We start from the raw sequence: 8,537 nt of genomic DNA on the forward strand, positions 1-8,537 counted from the left end.
AGAGAGAGAGAGAGAGAGAGAGAGAGAGACAGAGAGACAGAGAGACAGAGAGACAGAGAGACAGAGAGAGAGAGAGAGACAGAGATTGAGGTTTTTGTTACATACACCCAGGAGATGGGGCCTGGATTCATGGACGCCCTTCCCTAGACTCTCTGGACACAGAGAACAGCGCGCTCGTATTCCCATCAAGCACTCGGAGCCCCTTTCCTCTGTGCTTTGTTCTGCCCTTTTTAGGGACCTCCCATATTGGTTAGCAGTGTTTGGAAGCCTGATGAGGCCTTGGAGATGTTTCTGGGCCAGCCAAGGTGACATGGACGACAGGCCTCCAGCGGCCTCCCTGTGCTTAGAGGACCCAAGCTCTCTGTGTGGCCCTTCGAGGGTCCGGGGTGGCTGTTCTCTACTTTTTTCCCTTTGGTTCCTTTTTCCTCATCTTCAGCTCCTCGGGAGAGCATTGCCTAGGGACTGGTGTGGCGGGTGGACCTCCCCTTTCACAAGAAATGGAGAGATGGGCAGATGGGCAGATGGACAGATGGACTGTAGACTTTCCCTTTCCTCCCCCCTTGGTGTCCACTGTGCCTTTTAGCAATCCCAGCCCCCTTGCCCCAGGCAATGTCCAGGGCCAGCCTCCCATACAGGCTGGAACAGCTAGTGTGGCCATCTTCCCATCACTCTGAAGCAGTCTAGCCATGCTGGGGAGGGACTGGGACCAGAATACAGATCCTTGAATGGTTACTGAGTACTGGGGAAATTGTTCCAAGAGTGACTTGTCGGCAGAGGACACACTAGGCTGCTCTCGGAACAAAGACCATGTGACCAGCCTGGGAAATGAGCTGCAGGAGATGCTTCTCAGTAGGAAGAGCACCCAGGCCAAAGCCAGGACCCTGGGTGCTTACTGCCCCTCCCCCATTGGTCCTGGTGGCTCCTGGGGATCTGTCCAGACCCCAGAACCTGGTAAATCCAGCTGACTTCTGAGCAGAGTGGTTGCACTCTCCAGAGATGACACCTTCCTAACTCCAGTAGCCCAAAGTGGCCAGACACATGGCTGTCCCTGGAACATTTCTCCCGGCTCCCTGAAAGCCCCCACTGTACTTCAGAGCCTCCAGGGTCACACTCCTATATATTTGAGTCCTATATAACACAGCAAGCAAAACCAGGTCTGCCAGCTGTGAGGAGCTGGGCCAGACACAGGAGACAGGGCCACACTAGGCCATCCCAGACACTCACCTTGAAGGGGTTGTGGTCATGACATCCATGGCCACAGACTCTGCTGTGGAGCGTGCAGTGTCAGGCCAGACCTTTGCCCAAGGTCACAAGGGACAACCAGGATTCATACACTCAGAACACTTAGGAAATGCAGCCTAATTCACACTTGTGAAAGGTGTTACAGTCCCACTGACTTCATAGTGTGCCATTCAGGTGCTAGCCTGGCCTCCCCCTACAGAAACATTTGTTTCCAGAGTAAGGGCGGAGTGCTGTGGCTCCATCCCTCTGACCATCAGGTCTGTCTCAAGTGTCATTAAAAGCTCCACTTTGTCACATCAGAGAGAGGCCGGGACAGCACACCTGGGTCCCCATCTTGACTGTGCCCCTTTACACCTTAACAACCTTGAGTTAGTGGCATAACTGCTCCTTGCCTTGGTTTGTCCACCTGTACATGATAAAACAGTTGGCTGTCCTCATTCAACCAACGAACCAAAAGATACTTAAAAAGAAAGAAAGAAAGAAAGAAAGAAAGAAAGAAAGAAAGAAAGAAAGAAAGAAAGAAAGAAAGAAATAAATTACATCTGCACTTCCCTGTCATTACTCCCTGGAGAGCACAGCATAACAGCCACTTACACAGCAGTTAGCTGCATTAGGCCTTGTTAGAAATCCAGACACGATGTAACGATGTAACGGGAGGAAGGGGGCTCTGCAGATGCTCCATTGCCACTTTATGCAAGGGGCTAGATCATCTGTGGATTTGAATATCGGCAGGGGTCCCTGAACCACCACTCACCTCCGATACAGAGGACAGCTGTGCCCACAGCCCCTAGCCTGGACAGTCAGGAGGACAATGACAATGCTCTGCTCTGAGACAGCCAGGGAGCTCCTGCAGAAGAGCCCGCCCTCACTCACAGGCGCCTGCTGATTCTTGTTTCATCTCATCACCTGCAGCAGGTGGGACTCAGTGGGCATCCCTCCCAGGGGCAGCTTAGATGTCACCTCTTCTGGGAGACTTGCTGGATTCCTCCTGGGTCACAGCTCTGCCCTCATTATTATCCCTGAGACTGGGAGTCTCTGGTGATTCCTCCCTTCTGGATAGCAGGGACGAGGGAGGCATTTCCATAGGGCCCCCATTCCTGACTCTGAGCCCTAAGGCAAGAACTGCTTTAAAAAATACATTATTCATGATATATATATATATATATATATATATATATATATATATATATATATATATGTTTTATCTGCATGTATGTCTGTGCACACAGTGCCCAAGGAGACTGGAAGAGGGAGTTGGATCTCTTGAGAGACTGGAGTTAGAGATGGTTGTAAGCAGCTGTGTGGGAGGTGGGAATTAAACTTGGGTCCCTGGAATAGGCAGCCATCTTAACTGCTCAGTCACCTCACCAGCCCAGCAAGTTGTAGTCTTGGAGACCAATCCAAGGCCCAGGAGCAATCGATGTGATGAAGCTACTCCAAGGTGCCAAACGGTACAATGTGTGTGTTTCCTTAAACAGGATGGGGTAAGAGCTGGTGACAAGGACTCAACTGGAGATACCCGGAAGTTCACAAAACAAACAGTCTCTTAGCCAGAGGGAAGGAGCTGGAATTTTGAAATAACAATGATTAAGAACTTAGTAGTAAAACTTGCTGGATTAACCTAAAATTGCACATGGGGAAAATTCAATTGGTTTAAATAGTTCAATTAGAAACGAAGGGGCCTGAGAATTAATGTGCTAAGCATCTAGCCCAATAAACTGGAAAGAGGGGACTAAAGAGAGAAAAAGGAAATAAAAACAAGCTCAGACAATGAAATGGATCGAATTGCTGAACAAATTGATCCAGGAGATGACTGGCAGAGGGGCAGGAATGTTAGCTGCCTTTTGTAGTGCACGTGCATTACTGTATATTTCAAAATTGCCAAGAAAATAGATTTGAGACATTCTCACCACCTACAATGAACCAGGGTGGAGATAGCATGCCATTTAACTCTTCCTGCAACACATACATCAATCAAAACACCACGATATGTTCTGTAAGTATGCATGATTACTGTTTGTAAATCGTGAAAAAGTGCTTGCTTAGGGAACCCTTAAGGTCAGAGTGCAGATCCCAGAAGCCACATAAATATTAGGAGGATATGGGGACCCTCCTGTAAGACACAGCAGGAATATGCTGGCTGGCAAGACTGGCCACACCAGTGAGCTCTGGTGTCAAGACAGTGACCTCGCTTCGATGATAAGGTAGAGAGTACCCGAGGAAGATTCCTAATGTCAACTGTGGGCTCCAACAGGCATGTTCACGCGTGTCCACCCCCAACCCCATATTCATACAAGCACGCAGTGCACACCACACGCACATACACATGAAAAAAAATAAAACATGAGAAGACACACAGGTAGTAGCAGTGAGAATAAGTGTTGAGCATATTAACATAAAATGTAAGAAAAGAAGCATTATAAATCAGTTTTGTGAACAACTTAGATTAATAAATGGGGAACATTGGATGAAACAGGCAATGGCATTTCTCATTGGTGTAATAAAATACCCAGCAAAGGGAACTAAAGGAAGGGTTTGTTTGCACTCTTGGTTTGAGGGCACATCACGGCATGGGTCCAGGGTGGCTGGTCCGCGACTGTGGAAGCAGAGAGAAGTGGGTGCTGACTCTCGGCTCTGTCCCTCAGCTCTTTCGTTAGGTCTGGGATCCCAGCGATGTAATGGTGTTTTCCACAGTCAGGGTGAGCTGTCCCACCTTTCTTGACACCCAGGCTTTATACCCAGGGCGATTCTAAATCCAGCCAAGCTGATAATGAAGATTGACCATCACAGGCTATTTCTTGAAAAATACATTAATCATTATTCAAAACTATAACACGGAGAAGTGGAAACCCTGGAAATCCTTATTTGATGGTTAAGAAATTGACTTTACTGTAGACTCTTGCCTCAGAACCAACCAGAGCAGTTTTATTCAGAACTTTGACTAGAGGTGGGGAGACAGCTCAGTCTGTGAAGAGCTTCCTGAAATCCCACTTTGTCCCCTGCCGCCCCCCCCCCCCCGTCCCAGACCCACATAAGAAGCCAAGCGTGACAGTACATTTGCAATCACAGCACTAGGGAGGTAGAAACAGAAAGACTAGTAGTTAGTTGGTCAGCCAGCCCAACCTAGTTCCAGTTCCCAGTGAGAAACTGTCTTAAAAGAAGGAGGAGCGGAAAGAGGAGGAGGAGGAGGAGGAGGAGGAGGAGGAAGAGAAGGAGATGGTAGAGTTGGGGCGATGATTCAGTGGGTAATCAGTGCTATCTGTGCAAACATGACTTGAGTTTAGATCTCCAGCCAGGCATGGTGGTGTGGCCTGTAATCCCAGGGCGGGGAAGTGAGATAGGCAGAGCCCAGAGGTTTAATGGCCAGTCAGTCTAGCCAATCAGTGAGTTCCAGACTCAGACACTGACTCAAAAATTAGATGTTATGTGATAGAGGGAGACAAGTTTTGGCCTCCACACATGCAAGTGTAGCTGTATATACACACACACACACATACACACACACACACACACACACACACACAGTGATAGCTCCTGAGGAACGCCATCACGTCTGTCCTCCATTCATACACACGTGAACATATGTGCACACACTCACATGTTTGCCTGCACACACAAGAACACAAACACGCCAAAAAAGGACTTAGCACTTAAGAAAAAATGTGTAAAGGATTGTACAGACTTAGCAAAGAGTAGTGTCAGTGCTTGCCACCTTATTCTACCAGGTGAGAGTTGTCTTAACATGTGAGCCCAGCCAGATCCTATAGCAATATCTGAGAGGTGGGTCTACCAACCAGGCCTAGTGGCTGGACTTCAGTGCTGCCAGCTCAGTTGAGCATAAATTCATCAGGTGACTAGAAAGCTGGAGAGTGGAATGGCGCTTTATGAAGACATGTAGGTCTGGCATGAAGGCCTGCCCAGATCATGTTAGCCTGTGATGATGTCTTTGGAGGATTGTCTTGGCTGTTAATTGATGTAGATGGGCCCAGCACACTATGGGCAGCACTATTCCCTAGGAGAGAGTTGGTTCTAAACTATGGAGAATAGGAAAAAATGAGATGAGAGGAAGCAGACTCAGTGGGCATTTCCCTTTCTCCCTGCTCTTGATTGTAGACGTGGTGTGATTGGCTGCTTGAGTTCCTGCCTTGCCCTTCCCCTTAGTGATGGACTGAAACCTGGAAGTATTAGCTAAAACAAACGCTTCCCTCCCCCTAAGGTAGTTTGTGTTGTTTGTTTGGTCAGGATATTTGTTATAGCAACTTTATTGAAGCTGGAATAACCCTCATGGAAGGAGTCCAAACCTCAGCTCAGAGACCTCCTGGACCCCTCTTCTCATTGCTAAACAGAAATAGGGAAGAAACTGGGTGCTTCAGCCCCTGCTCCAAACCAAGCTGGTTCCTGTAGATATGTGTCCAGTGCCAGCTGATTAGGCCAAGGCTAAGCTGTATGGGCCAAGAGCTGGCTTGCTCTGTAGATTATTACCACAGATTCCTGGGGAGGAAGGAACCTTGGGCCTGGTCAGGCCTTTCAGATACCCCAGGCCCATCTCATCCTGTCTCACAGGCCTATTGGTAACAACGGGTTCCTGAGGGGACTCCAATCCTTCTGACTGTCCCAGGGCTCCGTGACCATGTTCCCTCCGACAGCAGGTATTTTCAAGACAGGCCTGGGAGCTCTGTGTGCCACACGTGGAGTCCTCTGAGCAGCTTCCAGTGCTCACATCAAGGAACCCCTCCCAGGGAGACTCAAGGTGAGCCAGCACCCTCAGGAGATAAACGGAGTGAGGAGGCACAGCAGTAGCTTCCAGCCAGCAAGCGAGTATAAATCTCTCTGACAAACGGTCTCTCAGAAACTGGGAACAAAGGCCAGCCACTGTGCTTATCCACCCCAAAGGCAGAGCAGACAGCCTGGACCCTGGAAAGCCAATCGTGCCAAAATTGATGGCCTGCTCAGAAAGTCTCATTTATTACCAAGATGTGATAGAGACACAGGCAGGCGTGACCAGGACAAGCTGCGTCCACACCAGGAGGGGAGGTCAGATGGCTACTGCCTCAGCCTCTCAGGGCTCTGGTTCCCCTTGGCTGCACAGCCTTCGCCCCAAGGACAGATGGGGTCAGTCCCACCTGATGAATGCTTTTCTGTAGTCAGTGCCTTCCCTTCAGAACAGTCTGTTATTACTAACTAGCCTTCCAGGTCCTGAGATCTTCCACGGCTTTCCTGTCTCCTTCTACTTGACACCTGTCCCCAGAGCAGCAAGCCTGGCTCTCTCCCGAGTCCACTTTTGTACCTTCCACTTAAACCCCTTCCTTTCCTGGCCCCAAGACTCTATAGAACTTTGATTTCTCGGTATAGCAAGGCACCAACCCTAAACGCCCCATTGGCTAGTGGGTAGGTCCAGGAAGCCAGTGTCCACTGAAGCTGTCACCTCCCAGTTGTAGGGGGCTGTTGACATTAATGATGGAGCGTTGGGGACTCCAGAAGTCTCTATGTGAAAGCCACGCCCTTCTCTGAAACAAGTGTACAAAGTGTACACAGTGTACGCAGTACACAGGAGCCCCGGGCTGTAGGACATAATGGCAGCCAGGAGCCTATGTATGGCAGCCAGGAGCCATAGACAAGACATTCTTGTATATGAATGTGAGCGTGCACATGACTGGAAAGGGTGCTGAGGTCTGGAAAGAGGGGGCAACAGGTATACACAGAGGATCACGGCGCCTGACCTCACAGGAGGTTCAACCCAAGGGAACAGAGAGCTGTAGAGCGTGGGACAGCATCAGGTTCTGAATTCTGTGGGTCCCTTCCCTCCTTGCCCTGGAGAGGTCTGCCCTTCTCCTAGGCAACGCGGTGTGGAGTCTCAAGGACAGGATGGCTAGGACCTGAGGTTCTGTCCAAGGTTGGAACACAGCTCTTGTCTCTGCTGAACCTTTGTGTGGCAGCAGCCATACCTCTGGTACTGTGTAAACGGTATCCTAAGAGATGTGGCTTGTGCTACGACACACCCGTCTTCCTGGCTCGCAGTGCTTGGAGGCAGTGTGTGTGTTTTCAGTGAGTGCCAGGCTGAGGGCTGCGCCCACTTGAGGCCACAGGACACGTTTGAGGTCCTTGTTCCCTGGCAGAGGGGACCTGTTTCTCATTTGCTCTGCTCCTTGCCCTGACTGCTTGACAACAGGAAGCCCCCCTGTCACCAAGCTTCTGCCTCCCTGTGGGAATGAAGTACTGGGGGTGTGGTCCCTGGGCCATTTGCTTCTGGCAGCTATACTAAACCCCACCAAAACCTCCTCCCAGCCCTGGCCCAGGAATCCAGAGACAGCAGTGTGGATGCAGAGGTCCTGCCTGCCCACAGGAGCCTTGTGCAAGCTAGCAGGGATTCTCTCTGGGGTGGCTCACAAGGCCAGCAAAGCCATCCGTACATCGACTGATCATCCAGATGGCCAGCTTGCTAAATGGGCCAGAGGTTACGCTCAGTTCTCAGTTCTCAAACATATTTCCACCCCCTTCTATCTGGCATTGGGGTTTAAATTCCAGGCATACATGTTCTAGACCAGTGCACACCGAGCTCCTGAGCCCCCACTGGTCTCCTTTGGTCCGAAGCTTCATTTCCAAGGAGTAGGACTCTGTTATCCCAGAAGGGATCTGTGTGAGGCCCAAGCTCCAGCTGTTCAAGAAGACTTGGCCATTCTAGAAGGCCCAGCTGTTCTAGAAGCCCCAGATGTTCTAGAAGATGGAGGCGTCAGTACTGGTGCCACCCACTCAGCCTCTGTCCTGGTAGGACACTGTCCCATGGTCTCCTGGGAATCCTGGCTAACTAGGACCATTTGACAACCTGCCTACCACCTGCCATTGTCTCCCAAGGTCAAAGGAACTGTTCTTGGCTCCTGTGGTGAGTGTGGTGGCAATGGTCTCTCTATCTCTCTGGGCATCTATCTGGCTTTCCTCCTGCAAGGCCCAGTGAGGTCTGATTTGCAAGATAAACTCACCATGAGGACATGAGCCAGGGACAGAAGAGATGCAGTTTCTCAGGGACAGTTTGACATTCAGTGAGGAGGATTCTGGTGATGGGAGGAACCACTGCACAGCTTGGCCAAGCAGGTGGCCAATGTAAGACCGTAGGGAGGACAGCTAACTCTGTAATGCTCCACCATAGGACATCACATAGGAACGGCTAGGAGGCCCTGGGTAATGGCCTCTAATGGACACAGCATCAATCCTTCATGCTAACCCGTGCTCCTTTGATGGCGTCTATCACACCTGCATGTTGCAGTGAATTTAAGCAAAATTCCAAGTTAAATGACTTG

This window comes from Mus pahari, chromosome 7 (genome assembly GCF_900095145.1).
Source record: "Mus pahari chromosome 7, PAHARI_EIJ_v1.1, whole genome shotgun sequence".
In the NCBI taxonomy this organism is placed as follows: domain Eukaryota; kingdom Metazoa; phylum Chordata; class Mammalia; order Rodentia; family Muridae; genus Mus; species Mus pahari.